This window comes from Pelecanus crispus, chromosome 3, assembly GCF_030463565.1.
Source record: "Pelecanus crispus isolate bPelCri1 chromosome 3, bPelCri1.pri, whole genome shotgun sequence".
NCBI lineage: Eukaryota > Metazoa > Chordata > Aves > Pelecaniformes > Pelecanidae > Pelecanus > Pelecanus crispus.
In genome coordinates this window covers 61,778,118-61,795,011 of record NC_134645.1, presented here as the reverse complement: position 1 = coordinate 61,795,011, position 16,894 = coordinate 61,778,118, and the positions used below count along the sequence as shown (strand labels likewise).

At 44.1% G+C, this 16,894-nt stretch overlaps 1 protein-coding gene across 7 annotated transcripts in view; it reads right to left on the bottom strand.

Annotated features, from left to right (window-relative positions):
- Positions 1 to 16,894, bottom strand: part of TIAM2 (TIAM Rac1 associated GEF 2) — a 145,689-nt gene that overhangs the window by 120,142 nt on the left and 8,653 nt on the right. For 4 of the 7 annotated variants that reach the window (XM_075708403.1, XM_075708398.1, XM_075708402.1 and 1 more), the window contains exons 2-3: positions 8,932 to 8,997; positions 6,766 to 6,815 (exon numbers count right to left, since the gene is read on the bottom strand). The gene's annotated coding sequence lies outside the window, so the exon portion shown is untranslated. Of the gene's footprint in view, positions 1 to 6,765; positions 6,816 to 8,931; positions 8,998 to 13,668; positions 13,725 to 16,894 lie in introns of those variants that run through there. The other 3 variants (XM_075708400.1, XM_075708399.1, XM_075708401.1) reach the window with 3 other exon arrangements.

The window sequence follows — 16,894 nt, the reverse complement described above, 5'->3', positions numbered from 1 at the left end:
ACAGAATAGCTGCCCTTCATCCATGTACAGCTTTTGGAGCAAAGCATCTGAGCAGCAAGGACTGCAAATAGAGACTGTAAGCAAGGCCAGTCAGCAGCTGGGCTCTGTGCTTGGCAGGAAGACAAGCACATCTAGCCCAAAACATCAAACCAGCAGATGAAGGAGGCTGCAGAAATTCAAGGTATATATTTATATATTCACATTAAGGAACAATGCTCCCGCAAAGAAATGCTTAATTCTTCACGACACTCTGCTTCCTAATTTAAACAACCCAGATAGCAAACCAGCACCAAAAGGCATGCCAGTATTTTACACAGGAAATGCTACTGAGATCAACTGCTGACTTTCATTTAAAAAAAAAAAAAAAATTAATTAAAAAAAAATAAAAACAGCTTAAGGACCAATAGGTATTTGTTGGTCTGGCCTCTTGGGTCCTTGAATCCAATTATGTCCAAAGAAAAGTCTTCTAAGGACACTTTAAAATATAGTGGCACATACTTCATGACAGAAAGCTATTGTTTTTCTCTTCATCCCTATGATAGACAATCCCAGTAAGCTACAACTCTTGAGATCTCTTGATCAGCTTCTCCTGTAATCACAGTCAACCAGCAAGGTCAAAAAGCAAACAGTAGCTATAAAACAATTTTTAATGCTACTTTCAATTTTTAAATAATGTTGTTGTTGTTATCAAGAGTTACATTGTACAAAAGACTAGAGAAAATGTGCACAGTTTCTCTTGAAAAGGAAGCATTTACCCACTTAGATTTCAAAGTATGTACTTTCTTTTTTGCTTTAATGCCTTTTTTTTTTTTCCTTCCAGAGAGCAAGGAGAAGAGACCGAAAAAAAAAAGAAATAGAAGTGATATATTGTGATCCCAGCCAGCTTCCTGTCCTGGTTTGCATCAACAGTGTCATGAAATGAAGAATGACATAATATGCAATATTTCCCCCGGCTTTGAAAAACATATGTTAGGGTGGTGCATACACTCCAGAATCCCGCAGCCAGAGTACAGAACTGGAGCACTCAGAGTTTCCATTTATGAAAAACCTCAGAAAAGCATTTTAAGCACAAATTTAACTTCTAACACATCTTTATCCTACTGAGGTCCTGTATCCTGAAGTAGTGCTTAAGCCTTAACTGATGCTTACTCCCTTTAAAAAGCACTTTTTTGATGAATTTTCTTTCACATTCCTAAAGGTGAAATCCCAGCTAGACCGAAACTAGAATGAGGTCACTTACTGCAGAGCCAGGATTTCACTCCCAGCTATGAATTTTGTTCAGATTAGCTTGGGACAAAGTGTGTCCCCAGGGTCACAAGAGTATAGGTAAATGGTACAAAATTGTGCCCTTGCTGCGCACCTCTGCCTGCCATCCCCGCAAGAGGGTTGGGCTGTACAGGGACAGCAAAGGCAGCGACAAGTCCAAGAGACACTAGCGAAAGCCTGGAACTGCACAAATGAATGACAAGCATGTTTTTGCCCACCTTCCTTGTAAGCTCCCTCCCCTTTCTTTTTCCCATAATCAAAGATCATGAGGGAAGTTACATGCAGGTCTTTGAAGAGGAGAGCACAGAGAATCTCAGTATGAGCTGGTCCCTCTCCCGCCTCCTCCCCAGGCACTGTCCCAAGAACTTGTTTGGGGACCCAAGTTTTGCAGAAATCAGTACAAATCAACAAATTTCATTTTTGACAAACTTTTTTTTTTTTTAATTATTTTTAACTATTCCAACTAGCTGGTACTGCAGCAGCCAGCACACATGGGTTCTTCTCTTGTTTTCATCAGTGGCAATCTTGATGTGTTTTCCCTTATGGATGTCTGAGGACCCATAGAAGACAGCAAAGGTGGTCAGATTATCACTTAGCAGTCCTAAACTGCAGAATCCCTTATTTTGATATGGATAAAATTATTTTACATATTATTTCCTGCATTATGAAGCCATTAACTGGAACTTGGAGGAGCTGCAAACTGGGCAGGAACCAGGGAGAAGGGAGATAAGGGTGCTCCAGATGAGGGCTTTCACATGGCTGTGAAAGCATCATGAAACTCGGAGCACGTGCACTATATGGGGAGGGGGTGACTGAGAGGAGGCGATAGCCTGAAGTCCCTCTCCATCCTGCCCAATAAATCTGTGTCTGACAGATCCCCACAGGCCTGTATATCATTTTCCCTTTTTGTAATTAGGAGACCAGCTGCAATTCCTTGGCCAGAGCCCAGCCAAGCTTCCCATGCTCCTATAAGCTTCTCCAACAAATAGCACTAAGCAGCAAAGAAACGGGAACACAAAATTTAGCATGTGACAAACTCTTCCATGTGTGACCTCTGTACCAGGCAACCTGTGAATCTACATCAGACTGACTTTCTGAATAAGGTCATGACAAGAAAAAAAAAAAATGGATCTGGACAGTCTATGAACTTTGTTTCCCACCCAGCCTTTTCCCTTTTCCCCATCTCTCCACACATCATCTACCATTTCTGCTCAATTTGAGTGAACAGGAAGCACAAATCCCAAGATAAGTATGTACCATCTATAGCAGGGCAATTCCTTGTTTAATTCCAATGAAGATGCAGCCAGTTAAATATTTACTGGGGGGAAGCATATTGCCCCAGAAAACATTTTCACAGAGCACGAGAACTTAATCCCAGAAGCAGGGAGAAGCCAGTGTCAGAACTCACTTCCGTTCTGTATATCCAAGATAATGAAATATAGCTTTCCACAATGCTTCCCCTTCCTCTTTCCTCCAAGAAAAAGCTGCTCTTTCAGGAATTTGCTGGTATCTTGAGACTTGCCACTGGAAGTAGGAATTTTTTGCAAGAAGCTGGAAGTGAATGTGCATGCCAATCTGCCACCAGTGAGCTTAGGAACAGAGTAACTTTTAACCGCTGCCCTGTATGTCTTCCGTCTGCTGCTCCTCCTATCTCCCCCTGCAACACTCCATTTAAAAAACAAAAAAAAACAACAACAACAAAAAAATCAGAGGTCAAAATGATTCCGCAGCAGGCACTAAATTTCTGTCCTATATTGTGCTGGTTTGGGCTGGGACAGAGTTAATTTTCTTCATAGTAGCTAGTACGGGGCTATGTTTTGGACTTCTGCTGAAAGCACTGGTGATAATACAGGGATGTTTTCATTACTTCTGAGCAGTGCTTACACAGAGTCAAGGCCTTTTCTGCTTCTCAAACCACCCCACCAGTGAGTGTCCACTGGGACAGCTGACCCCAACTGACCAAAGGGATATTCCCATACCAGATGAGGTCACGCTCAGCATATAAAGCTGGGGGAAGAAGAAGGGGAGGATGTTCAGGGCCATGGTGTTTGTCTTTCCCAAGTAACCATTACGTGTGATGGAGCCCTGCTTTCCTGGGGATGGCTGAACACCTGCCTGCCGATGGGAAGAAGTGAAGGAATTCCTTGTTTTGCTTTGCCTGTGTGTGCGGCTTCTGCTTTACCTATTAAGCTGTCTTTATCTTAACTCATGAGTTTTCTCACTTTTGCCCTTCTGATTCTCTCCCCCATCCCACCAGGGGCAGGGAGTGAGCGAGTGGCTGTGTGGTGCCTAGCTGCCAGCTGGGGTTAAACCACGATATATACAGGCACCTGAGGTGCACATTTGATTAAAGCCTGTGAGCTCAAGTTACCCTCAAAGCTTGGCACCCTTTGAATTTTCTTCTTTCAGAGAAAAGGTAAGGAACAAGTGCCAAGGGGCTGCTACAGCAATGCCTGGAAACCTCCTCAGCCTGACCACTGCCACTTCCAGTGCTGCTCTGCTGTAGTAGCACAGGAACCAAGACTTACCCATCCAAGTCCATGCTCTTTGGAAAGCAACAGGAATGCTTCTAAATCCATTTCAAAGCTTATTTCACAGTAAGTCTGTATATTTTCCATGAGAAGCAGCATATTTCACCATCAGACTAACTCTGAAAATACCAGACAGTGCTGAAGTAATTCCTTACCAGCACAGCAAGCTGGCAGTGCAAACATAAATGGCTGAAATCATCACTCCCTTCTGCTCTCATCCCAAGTCCCACATCCCATTTCCTCACTCTATCTTCAGTCATGTCCCCAACGTGTTCACCAGGGAGCAGCGCTCAAGATTAAATCCAGGGCCTCTTCAAACCTAACCAGACGGGTAACAACGGGTCATATTCTAAATGAATCTTGAGAGGACCATTCAAAGGAGATGAAAGGACAGTGGAAGAAAAAAAAAAAAGTGTAATAAACAACCTTTGATTCACCTTAGCCTTTCAAGATAGCGATCAGATAGCATGTTAGTTTTGTACAGGATCATGCTCCGCACTCCTACAGAGTAGCTTGATGCTCTGCTGTTATGGTGATAGCCTCAGTAGCCAAAATTAGTTAAAGAAAAAAATATAAGAAAGGACTGCTAGGAGTGATAATCTCTCAAGATAGTAGGGAGCACGTTAGGCTGCTACCAAATCAAGCGCACATGCCATGAGGCTTTGTTCTCTCCTGTAACAAGATATGGCAGATCACGGGTTTGCTGTAAACAGAAAATATTGCAAAGGGTCCTTCTAGTCTTCTTTGTCAGATGCTTTAATCTCTCCCCAAATCATGGCACGATGGTGAAATCAGGTGGCTGTGTTCCCCTGGTAGGTGCATGCTCTGCGCTGGGGCACGGGAGTGAGCAGAGGCACGAGCAGGCTGGACCCCTGCACCTCCCAGACCCCTCGAGCATCCGGATGGGTAACAGCCGTGTGGCAAAGCCCGTGCCCGCTGGAGTTGCCTCGGACGTGCCGAGAGGGAAGGTCACCACGGCGAACCAGGAGCGGGGCTGGCTGCCTGGCAGGGGCACGCTCGCGGGGGAGCGGAGGGTGAAGAGGCAGACGGCTGGTGACACGGGGCTACCCGGAGCACCGCAGCAACGTCCTGCCACCACCACCCCACGCACGCACCAGCGGTCCGTGCAAAGACTCCAGCTCCTGGTCTTTCTTACAAACCCTTAATTCATTACAGTTTTAGCCCTCTAAAGCTGCGTGCGCAAGCGCAGCAGATAACACGGCAGAAAACATTAACAAGAGCGGGCCCCTGGGGTGAGATTAGGCTCCACCTATGCCTTAGAGGGTACCGGGCCCATCCAAAATTGCCCTAAAGAAGTTAGCTGAGGACTTAGGTAATCAATTTGGTTCGCTGTTCAGAGTGTCCTTTGCCCCCATTTATTCATCACTGCCCTGCCTAATTCACCATAAAGGAATTCCTGAGGAACTGCCCTACTGTCAGGAAGGCTCTGTTTACTCAAAGAAAAGAGCAAAAAGCACCAATAATTGAACTATTTCACTTGGTACAGACTGCTTGCTTTAAGCAGGTTTCTTTAGCAGAGCAACAGCTTTGAGGGGGAAAAAAAAAAAAAGAAAAAAGAGAGAACAATTAAGGTCAAGAATAAAGGGTTTTTTTTTTAATTAGCCACCAGAAAACAGGCTCTGAAGCTAGGAGAGTCCACGCGCAGCAAGTGCTGTGTTTTGCTGTGGACCCGTCGGCGTTCCTGCAGAAAGCACACGCTGCAGCAAGAGGAACCACCACAAGTTCGATACTGCTAGTCCCCTTCGGCTTTACGCTTTATACCACATTTCTGGAGTGCTGGGGGTGAGAAACTGGTGGAGACCAGTGGATAAACTGGTTCCTGCCCATATCTTTTGATTAAACTTATGCTACTTCCCTTATTTTCAAATTTTAAGATGAGGCCCTTCCTGTCACAAAATGTCTGAAATATATTGGCTGATACTGGCAAAATACAAATTATTATTAAAACAACACATGCATTGGCACTCATATTGTCTTTTTAATGTATTATAGCGGTATAATGATATTTCCCTTCCTCGACATTTTCTACCCCATTTTGTCCCCCCTGCAAGCAACCACTCTACACATGAAAAATACCAGCTGCTATAAGGCAAACAAACTGTTTATGCTTGCAAATGGTATCAGGACTCAGTATTTGCAGAGCTGGTATAAGATGTGGTATAAGATGTTAAATAGAGCTTTCATCGCTCTGTTTTGGTAATTTCTGTTTAACCTTTTTATTCCCCCCTCAGAAATTCAGAAAAGAAGAGGGATAGGCTGAAGCTGTAGCAGAGCTTCAGAAAGGAAGGTGCACATTTAAAGTATTTCAAGTCTAGCCCAGTGACTACAGTACAACCCTAGCATTATATTTCCCAAAACATAACGCAGGACAATGTGAGACTAAAACTAAATAAGAGGACATTTGATAGAAAGCCAGGAAAAAAACTGGAAGTGTAGCCCACAAGTTTTGCAGCATAATGATCTCTCTCTGATAATATCTTCCTCTTTCTTGCAAAGTCACATTAAAACATAGGTTGCATAGACACAAATAGATATTCCTCTACCACAGCCACTTGGCTTTATTATATCACCCAGTTTAGCATTTGTCACTAGTCACATCTCTAAAAAAGCATCACTGTAGGAGTCCTTTTCAAGAAAACCTTCCGCAACATGTTGTTCCTGGCCTGTACCATGTACTTAATGTCAGAGATGCAAAATAATCTTTTCCAAATTATTTTTATGAAAGCTTCACACTCTATCAATTAAAGCAGGAAATGGGATGTTAAAGAAAAAGCCCACACTCAGATTTTCCATAAAACCTTTGCTATTAACACACCCAGATTCACTCCACGCTGTGTTTATGATTAGAAGCCTTTGCGGAAACATCAGCTGGTTAATAATCATCTACATCTGTCACAATACCCCATTTATGCTTCAGCCTACATCCTTCCATTGTTTTATTAGCTACCTTCAATAAATGATTGTCAGAATTGTTTCCTCTTCGTTTGCAGGAATAATCTGAGGATGAAAGAGAAGAAAATAAAAAACAAAAAGGTGATGCTGACTTGTACTACAATAGGGATGCAAATAAAGAAGATTTGCGCGTTGTTCCGCCAGTAAAATAGAGTGTTTATTAACTAGATTTTACAGCCCAGCCTGCCCCCCGAGTTTTTAAGGGTCTGACCTGACCGGCCCTGGGTGGTTTGCCCTTTCTCAGGGTTCATCCCAGGAGCAAAGCCCGGTGACCACGGCAGCGGAGGGCACGGCTGCTTCACCCGGGGACCCACCAGCGCTGCCCCGGTGGCTGGCAGGGACCCAAGGCAGCAGGTCTCGGCAGGCCCCCTAATCAAACCTCCATCCTGGGGATATTCATATATAATTCACAATGACCTGGCTACATAGCCTGCAACAGGGACTGAGCCCAGAAACCTCTGCAGATGTTTGTCAGGTAAATGCAGAGCTTGCTTCAGTATTTTCATGAGTGGTGTTACCAAAATCCTTGCTCTGCTAAATGGTTTAAGTGGACAAAAGTAGAGATCTCATTTTTTCTACAGATTGAAATAAAATGGTAGGACAAAAAAAAAAAATGCAGTCTGTGACTTTGACAAGAAAAAAAAAGGGAGGGAAAAGGACAACGTACATTTTGTAGGCAACAGAGACCTAGGACCACATTTAGAGCCAGGACAGTCTCCAGATTGATTTGCCCCATTGCAATCCTTGTTTTGTTATTTTAAGCAATGCACTCTACCATTTTCCTACCAGAGGTAACACATCCTCCTCTGATCACCCAGGAGCCTGAGCGCTGTCCTGGTGGGCTGAGGAAAGCCCAGGAAGCCTGAAGGGGAGCATCCAGGCACAAGGCTACAAGGCCTTCACTTTGAAGCCCTGTCACAGTCTTTGCAAGGACAAAAACTCCTCATGCCTACCTTGCAGGGACCCCTGTCCCCTGCCTCAGAGGGGAGGAGGGGGTTTGGTTCCCCTCCCACCCATGCTCTCAGGAGGGAAGCCACTGGGGCACTGCCTCCAAGGTGCTTTGGGCTGACGGGTAATGTTACCCACCACAAAATGCTATAACAGAACAACTAGGGCTATTGAAAGTTAATGAATAGCGATGATAACGGAGGTAATGTTACCAGTGTCTGATGTCCTCTTTTAAGAAGCCAGATTGCAGAGTTAACCAGAGGCAAAACACCACGTTTCCAGCTACCAGGTGAGAAGCAGAGGAAAGATGGTTCTTAAATACATACAACGGGTGTCTAAGGGCGATGCGCAATCTGCTGGAAACTTGCTGCTCAAATTACTCAACTGATCTACTAAAAAGTCATTAAGAACGAGCAAATGTTGCTGAAAGCAGCGTTTCAGGTTGCTTGTCAGGCTAGCTTTTGCTGATGCGTGCTGCATATTAAGGCATTCGAGGCACCCAAAAAAGCACTAAAGGGAAAGAAAACAATAACAATGTGCAGAGTATTATCTGAGCCTTCATTTGTGAGCAAGATAAACACTGTTCCCACTCAAACTGCCTCACGTTTTGTTTTGCCATCGAAAAAGGCAGGCTCTACTTAATTTTCTCAAGTGCTTTAACTAATCAAGTCTTGAACACAAACATTTGACCAAGAGAAAAGAGCATTGTTTTGCATGGTGTCAAGCAGGAGAAATATTTGTGAAGTGTAAATAATACACACAAGAAAACAGCATGTTCTGTGCTGAGGGGGTTTGCTGTTTTCCCCAGCCGGTGTGGGACGCAGCCCGCCCATCCAGCCTTGTGCTGAGCAGTGAAGCTGTTGCTGTTTTCTAATCCAAGGGTATTAAGAACAGATAGTTCAACATGACTCAAGAGTTTTGCCCCATAAGTGGGGGTAGAACACGACGCAGCCTGGAGCTGCCTTTTGGGTAGGTATGCAGACAGGGCAACAGTACCTTGCTCCTTGCCTGCAAACAAAAGCACTCACTGAAACAAAAACCTTTGCTGACATATTTGAAAAATAAAGAGGAAGGACTGAGGAGGAGATGGATGGAGTAAGAGAAGCGAGAAGAATATGATGGTCTGACCCCGGGACCCAGCAGGGAACGGCAGAAGCAGACAGTCAGCTGCACCTCGAGACCTTGGTGGCACCGAGCCCTGCAAAGCGCTCACCTGCTGCCCGCGCCCGCAGGGACCACACGGTCGTTCTCCTCCCGTTATGTGTTCACTTCTGGCAACCTGCAAGTCCATGACAGCATCATCACAAGCTACGCCAGCAATAATAAAACTATACTTCCCCCTCCCCCCCCCCTTAATTCAGTACATACAAATGTTTAACTCCAACTTCCATCAAAACCTAGATGTCTCTAAAACAAATGTGTTTCATGTCGTTCCCCATCCCTCCTCCTCTCTGTTCCTCCACAGTTTAACTCTGAGCAGCCTCACAGCAGGAGGAGCACGGTTCCCAATGTACAGGAGCCAGCCCAGGCCAGTCCCAGGCACAGGCATCTATATAAGCAAGCCATGTGCAGGCAGCAGGCAGCTCCTCGGAGCCAAGACCGGCCACCAGCTGAACACCAGGTATGGCCACATCCACTTTTATACAAACACCCGAACCCAGCCCCTTTCATCGAAAGGAAAGCAGAAGCTGCTGCTGCGGTGCAGACCTCCCCAGGCTGGGCCTAAGAGCAATACGGCCACAACAGCAGATGTCCAATTCCTGACTGCGGCAATACGCAAGGGTGAAGTCTGTAAGATCGCTCTGTGGCCAGGACTACTCCTCTGCACCCCGCTACCCCCCCAGCACTTCTGCACCCTGGGGGTGACCCAGCAGCCCAGTGCAGCCTGCCTCCAAGCTGTACCAAAATGCCCTGGGAACTGACCTGGAAACCAGCTAGTCCGTGAAAAACAAGAGCTGGAGACTCACTGCCCATACCAACCAAAGATTGTGCCTCTGAGCACATAACTAATTCTATGATTCCATTTAACCCTTCTCTAGGATCTTATGAGGTAAGGAGAGAGCGGCAGGTACATCCTACAACAGTTGAAGCTATTACGTTGATTAGTATTTCACAGAATAAAACTATAAAGCAACAGCATCTATTCAGACTCATGATGTCCTTGTCAAAGACTCAAAATAATTCAGAAGAAACATCCAGTTCCAGCACACCCGCTTAAGTACACAGCCGCAACAGGCAGCAGAGACTGCCTTCCAACACAACCACTTCTGTACAAGCAAACGAGAAAGTATCAGGCCTTACAGTGCCCTACAACAACTACCTAAATTCTGGTTTTAGATTAATTTCACTTTAATGAAGCATGATTTGAGAAACCACAGTTACAAAAATGGAAAACACACATGAAGCAATACTTGCTGAAAAGACTGCCTGCATGGAAGCAGCTCCCAGCTCCAAATACCAGATTCAATACCACTGGTTTGCACCTTTGATTACATTTAGCTTCTCCAACAGCAAATTGAAAAGAACATTACTTAGTCTATCTTGGAGGGGTCGTTAAGCCTGTTTGATTAACAACCACGTCTAACAAGGCCAGCTACATAACTGGACGAGACCATTTTTTTGTAAATACAGCAGGTAACCCCATCTCTATGAGCAGCGTTAGCTCAAGAGACGTAACATATTCTGCAAATCAAGATAATTCATATTATAATTCACACTGTGTTCACATTCATATAATTCATCATAAATATCTCTAGCTACCATTGTTCATGCAGTCTATCAAGAGGCATCTCAACAGAAGTGTGATTCACAGCTTCACAGCAATGCTGGTGGAAGGTTTTTGCTATCACTGGGAATGCTGATAACTGTATTGCTATGGAGAATAACTTGAAGGAAGGCAGTGCGTAGTAATACTAGACGAGTTTTCTGCATCTGAAAAAGGGAAATATTTCTTCTTCTGAATCCACTGCAAACCTATGAACCTCCTGGATCAGTTTCTAATCATCAGGTTCTTGCCACTTTGTGCAGGCTTAGGTTTGCTGCTAACATGTCAACAAGCTGCTGTGGTCTGTAAAAACAACATATTGGAAAACAACACCTTGGAAATCTTCAAACTTTTCTTATATAAAGAAAAAAAATATTAATATCTCTGTTAACCAAAGGTTTTGATTAAACTCTACTGGTTAAGCCCTGTAAGAAGTACAGAGTGATATATCACAAAGCAAAAACGTCATTAGAAAATTAAAGGCTTTAGGAAAAAAACAAAATAAAAAGAGCAGTATGTCTTAGCACAAATGTTTGTGTGCCGACCCTGTGTCAGACAAATGCTCTGCAGCCCTTCACACACCAGAACAATGGCTCCCAAAGTGACGGAAATGGCATCACCCAAGAATCCCAGCAACATTAATATTGCAGCGTTTCCTGAAACCACTACAAGCCATAAACAACCGTGGAAAAGTCAGCCTGAAATGCCATTTTGACTCCATCTGTGCAGCAACCGAATGGTGCACAAGAGCTGGTATTTGCTCCTACTTGGAGACGGCACGTGGCTTTGCCACACAGCCCAAACCTTGCCAAAGCACCGCCCGGACACCCGCTGAACGGCTCTTCTGCACGGGGCATCTCCAGCAGCAGGGAGGTTGTCCTCACAGATGTGGCAGCTTTCCTGAGCTCCTTTGTGCTTCCAAGCTGCCTCCCGTGGGATCCCACTTACCAGCTCTTGGAGGGGGGCGGGATTCATCTCCTCTGATCTTAGCTAACTTGGTAAATTAACCAGCAATCCAAGTTCCTGCTACAGTTAGCGGAATGACCCAGGCATTTCAGAGATTAATTCATCCCCTTTTAAGTAAGTGCCAGAGATAGCTGGGTGCTCATACTAGCTGTTCTTTTCTGAGTAATCTTGTAGCCAGAACACATGCATGCCTCCTCTCTTGCTATGAAAATACAAGATACAAGCTACTCTATGAGGTTGTTTCAGGCTTTTTCCCCCCCCAGTAACACACTCATCGACACTGTCAACTGCTACTTTTCCTGGAAATAAGCCTTTCCTCTTTTGTGACAAGTTGCACATCTCGCAGTAATTGAAAAAAAGGAGAGCACCAGATAAGGGTATCCTGTCTGCCTTGAAATAACTCTCCTACTTCCTTTTCCAAGACGATAAAAAACATCTGCGCATACAGGCATTCCTATGCAAAAGCTACTTCTCTTCAAGCAAAAGCCTAACTGAAAAGTCAAATAATTTCTACAGCTAGAAGAATCCTCATGGACATAGCCTGGTGCAGCAATTCAGGTATGTTACCTGAGCAACAAGGGGGTGCCGTCGAGCTGTCCAAATTACGTGCAAGCTTCGTCTCTCATTCAGAGACTAATCTCAAAGTTGCCTTTTTGCTCACTAAGTAATTATAAACCTAAGTAATTATAAAACGAACTACACCGTATATTGGTTTTCTTTCCTGTGCTTCCAGGATTCTTTTTCTGGCTATTTTCCCTCATCACCTCTTCCCATCTCCCCTTATTCTCACATCAGTGCTGCAAATTTCATCCACTGAACATTTACCTCCATCCCCACTCCCACTCCTGCAGAAGCCCCATTCTTCGACACACGGCTGCTCCCTCTGGCCCCCGCCAGCCACCCCACCCGCTCCTTCTCTCCCTGCCTCCCACTCCAACTGCAGCTTGAGAACAAGCCTCCAAAACCCAACCAGTTATCCACGCGAGGCGACGTGGCAGGTCTGGTCGTGCCCCTTGGTTCACCTCGAGCAGCTTTCTGCTGCGGGCGCTGGTTTGAAGCAGGCTGCCCGGGAACGTGGGCAGCGAGGGGGGCCGAGCTCCTGGTGGAGGGGAGCTCCTCTGCTGCACGGCCGTGTCCATCACAACCTCCTGGCTCACCCCACATGCTTATCTCACTGCATCACTTGGCTTTTGCAACCTGGCCTTTAGAATACGGGTAACGCTTTCTGCTACAGCTGCGTGCTACAGATCTCTTATATGAGAACTGAGGACATCTGAATCAATGCCTGCGAGACGGCCAGATGGCCGTGCTGTCATCCTGCGGGTTTATGCAGGCTTCTCCCACTCACATCCTTGGACTTCAAGTTCCTCTGCCCACCCCGACTAGCAGGAGCATCAACTTCTGTTACATTTCTTTATTCTGTCTGTGCCGTGGTGTCAAAACTAGCTTTGAATAATCTCTGAACAGCTATCTTTTCTTCTACTATAACAGTTTATTAGAGAAAACAAAACGAAGCAGTGAACATGAACTATTTTTTATGCAGAGAGAGCACCGATGCTCTGAAATCGGACACTAAATCAAGATCAGTTTTCCCCTGCAACATAAAGTTATTTGTAGCTAGCTGCCTCCCTCCCTCTGGAAAGCCTCCCCAGCTAAATGCACCGTGACATCTGAGTTGCCGTTTTTTTATTGCTCTGAAAATAGAGAGGACAGGCGCAAATGTGTCCTAACCAGCTGAGAGAAGCGGAGGGCCTCCAGCGGTGATGCAAAGCGCCATGCAACCACGGCGTACAGGCAAGCGGAGCGAGGTGCTGCTGGCCCAGCCCTGCCCGCGCCCCTCGCACCGGACCTTTCCCCGGCCGCTTCAAAGACCTGAACCTGGCAGAAGGCCACCGTCAGGCCCTTTTCTAAGGGCATGAAGAAGGGCTCACCCAAAAGACAGCTCTCTACATGTATTTTGGCACCCCACCTTCCAGGGAGGGTTATCTTCCCACCAGCACAGCCCCTCCAAGGGGCTCTCCAGCGGGTGCCAGCATCACGGGGGGGGAACCCTGGGAGGGACCCCCCTTCCCGCAGCTGCTCAAACGGCTCCTGGCTGCTATCTGGTGACCCAGGCAGATCCCGGCAGCAGCTGCCACCAGGAACCACACCCCAGACCACTGCTGCTCCCCGACGCACCCGATACCGCACAGCCCATCTCCAAGTGCTCCATTATCTCACCAAAAACATCTGAATGCACTTTCACAGAGGAACTCTACAGCAGCACAAGCTCCGAGAGCCCAGCTCTCCTTCTCTAAGGTGCAGGGAGATTTGATTTGTAGAAGTCAGGTACAGAAACGCAAGTCCCATCATCCAATTAAACAGGTAAACGCATCATAACATCTTGCAATTATATCCACCACCTTCCTTTCTTTAGCTACCAATATCCCAAACATGTATTTGCATATTGCATTACTGAATTTAGGCGATAAACTCCTCCAAACATGTGACATGTTCTTGATCTTCACCAGCAAAACAACAGCTCCATCTTGTACCTTTCATGCTGGTGCAACTGGGAACCAAAAATGAAGTCTGCATTTTTCCATTTGTCTGAAAAGCATGCCCTACAAATAAGTCACAGAATAAAACATCAGGATGACAACAGGTAGGAAAAAAAGTAATGAGCTTTGAGAGTAGCTCAAACAATTTTCTGAAATAAATGGAAGTTAATGTACATTTCTTCTCCTCATGTAAATCATCATTTTTGTGTTGTTGTTTTTTTTTTTTCTTTTAGTACATCTTTTTCGTTTTCAGGTGTGCAAGAAGTAGGAATGACACTACGACTAAAAAGATACAGGCACCAAACGAGTCAAATTTTTTAAACAAAAATAAAATATTCTTTGATTTATTAAAATGATCAAAGATAATAATTCTATCTTTCATCAATATTGTTGGAACTTTTAGAGAACTACTTTGTTCAGTTATATAAAAGAAAAACATAGGCAATTTGAAGAAATGAAAAAGGAAGGACAAACCTCTTTAGAAAGGAGAACAAAAAATGGAAGGCAGAATATTCTTTCAGTATATAAAAGGCTGTTGTAAAGAGATTTGGGATCAGCTGTTGGCCAGCCTCATCAAGAATAGATGAGAAATAAATCAGCTTGATTTTCAGTAAGGAAACCTTTGTATAGATGTCAGGGAAAGCTTTCTAAGTATAAGGACATCTAAGACCAAGCTACTTTAAGGAAGGTTACATATACAGACAAATTAGAAAAAAAAAACAAACAAACAAAAAAAAAACCAGGCAACGTGGGAGGGAAATGATGTATTATCCCTTACAATGGTGCTAAAAGCCTCCAGTGCCTGACTGTGCCAAAATAAAACAAAAAAGGTTTGTTGCAAGTGTCAGCAGGTTGGATCCATTTTTACAGGAAATAGGCGAAAGCAATTATTTCCAAATAAATAATGCCCAGCTTACAACTAATGGCTTTGAAACTTTTTAATACTGTATTTGCTTTAAAATAGCCCTTTCAGATTTAGACTACATTTTTGGAAAAATCATAGTATAAGTTTTCCATACACTCCTTGCAGAAGTGTTTGGAAAATAACATCCACTAGCTGACAGTACAGTTCTGCACTTTTTTTTTTCCTGATGAAAACTGATCTTCATGACAAAGCCAGTTTTCTGTATGACATACAGCATATTTTGTTACTTTTTAGCCAAAAACTAAGGTACCACTTTGGAGTGTAACACTTGCTTTTTTCTTTCCACAGTCTAGACAGAAGCAGTGACTCTGTAACTAAGGTTTCCAAATTTTTTCAGTTATAAAACCTCTGTTTTAAAATTTCACAACGTTTTAACTAATGGCATGGTTCTGACCAGGACTGTCAATACCCATAACTGCTTGTTGCAGGAGGCAACCCTCAGCAACACAATCAGATTGCCATCTCTGTCCCAGGAGGGCAAACCTTCCTCAAAGTTGCCAACGGCAGGGGGAGGAAAAAGAAAAAAAAAAAAACAAAAAAAAAAACCAGCGGTGGATGAGTGCTGACCCAGATCTCATTGATGGTAAAATCCCCACAGTATTCAGTGATGCCAAGACTTTGTCTAGGGAAATTATTACAATTTTCTGCTACTGTAACTAGTTCAAAAATCAGGCTGTTTACTGCTGAATGCCACCTGCTACTGCCTGGCAAAGCATGTTCAAACAATTACACAGAGCATATTATCGTAACAAATGGGACAAATCCAGAAGTGCTGTACTGAAGTGGTATCGTTATCCGCAGTGGAGGGCAGGGGGAAGAGGGGGAAAGACAGGGAGAAGAGAGATGGGCACACGGACAAGAGGGCAGAATGGTGGCCAAGGGATGGATGGGGCTCAGCTACCCAAGCTCTGTTGCTGCATCTTTTCCTACAGGCTGCACACTTAATTCAGCAGGAAAGGTTTTCACATTGTACGTTTTCTGTCAAAACACATGCAGAAGAGCAGCAGCTGGTAAAGCAACATATATTGCTTATTTCATCACATTCTAAAAGAACCATTAAGGGGATGTGGTGGGTCAGGCTCACAGGTCCACATTGGAGAACCAGTCTCCGGCAGTGACCAGCAGCAGCAGAGGCAAAGCAAGGTTTGGGGGGAATTACAGAAATATAGTAATTACGAAGCAGCCTGTCAAGGACTACAGCCTATATTCTTTCTTTTTTTTTTTTTTTTTTTAAAAAAAAGAAAAATATGTGAAACAATGTTTCTTTAAAAAGACAGAAATTTTGGTCACGCGATCTGTGTTATTCAGGAAATCAAGCTAGATGATCACAGTGATCACTTCTGGCCTTGCAATATATTAATTTTTAGAAACTGTCAAATGTCAACTTCATTCTCTGTGGTTTTCCCCATGAAGTCCAAAGAACTTAGGAAACCCACCCTTCATCTCCTGGATTTTACTATAAATCTTCCTTTACTGATTCTACAAAAGCCTTGGAAATGAAATATCTTTTCATTTCCAACTTCTGTGAATAATCAAAACTTTGTGCAACACTACGGCTTTTATTCCAACACACATAAATAGCTTCTTGACTTGCACAAAACCTGAAACCACTTTAATCAATCAGCTATATATAGTCATAAATACTGATTTTGAGATTCTGGGTATATAGCCAATCCTGTGCTATTTGCTAATACTTTGATCTAAATTCACATTATTTTAAGAAGAAATGAAAAATATTCTGGGGCGAACAAAGCCAACAGTAAAGAAATTACAGCCTGTAAAAGCTAGAGGATATGTACATTAGCTAAAAACTCAACTTGTTCCAAAAGCATTTCAGAAGGCAGAAATACATTTAGAGTTATCACAAAATGAGACACAAATATCCATAAATTTGTTATTTTGTTACTCCCACAGGAATTCACTCTTGATTTTCCAGAAACCTACCACTATATTAAGTATATTTAATAGCATTAGTAGACAG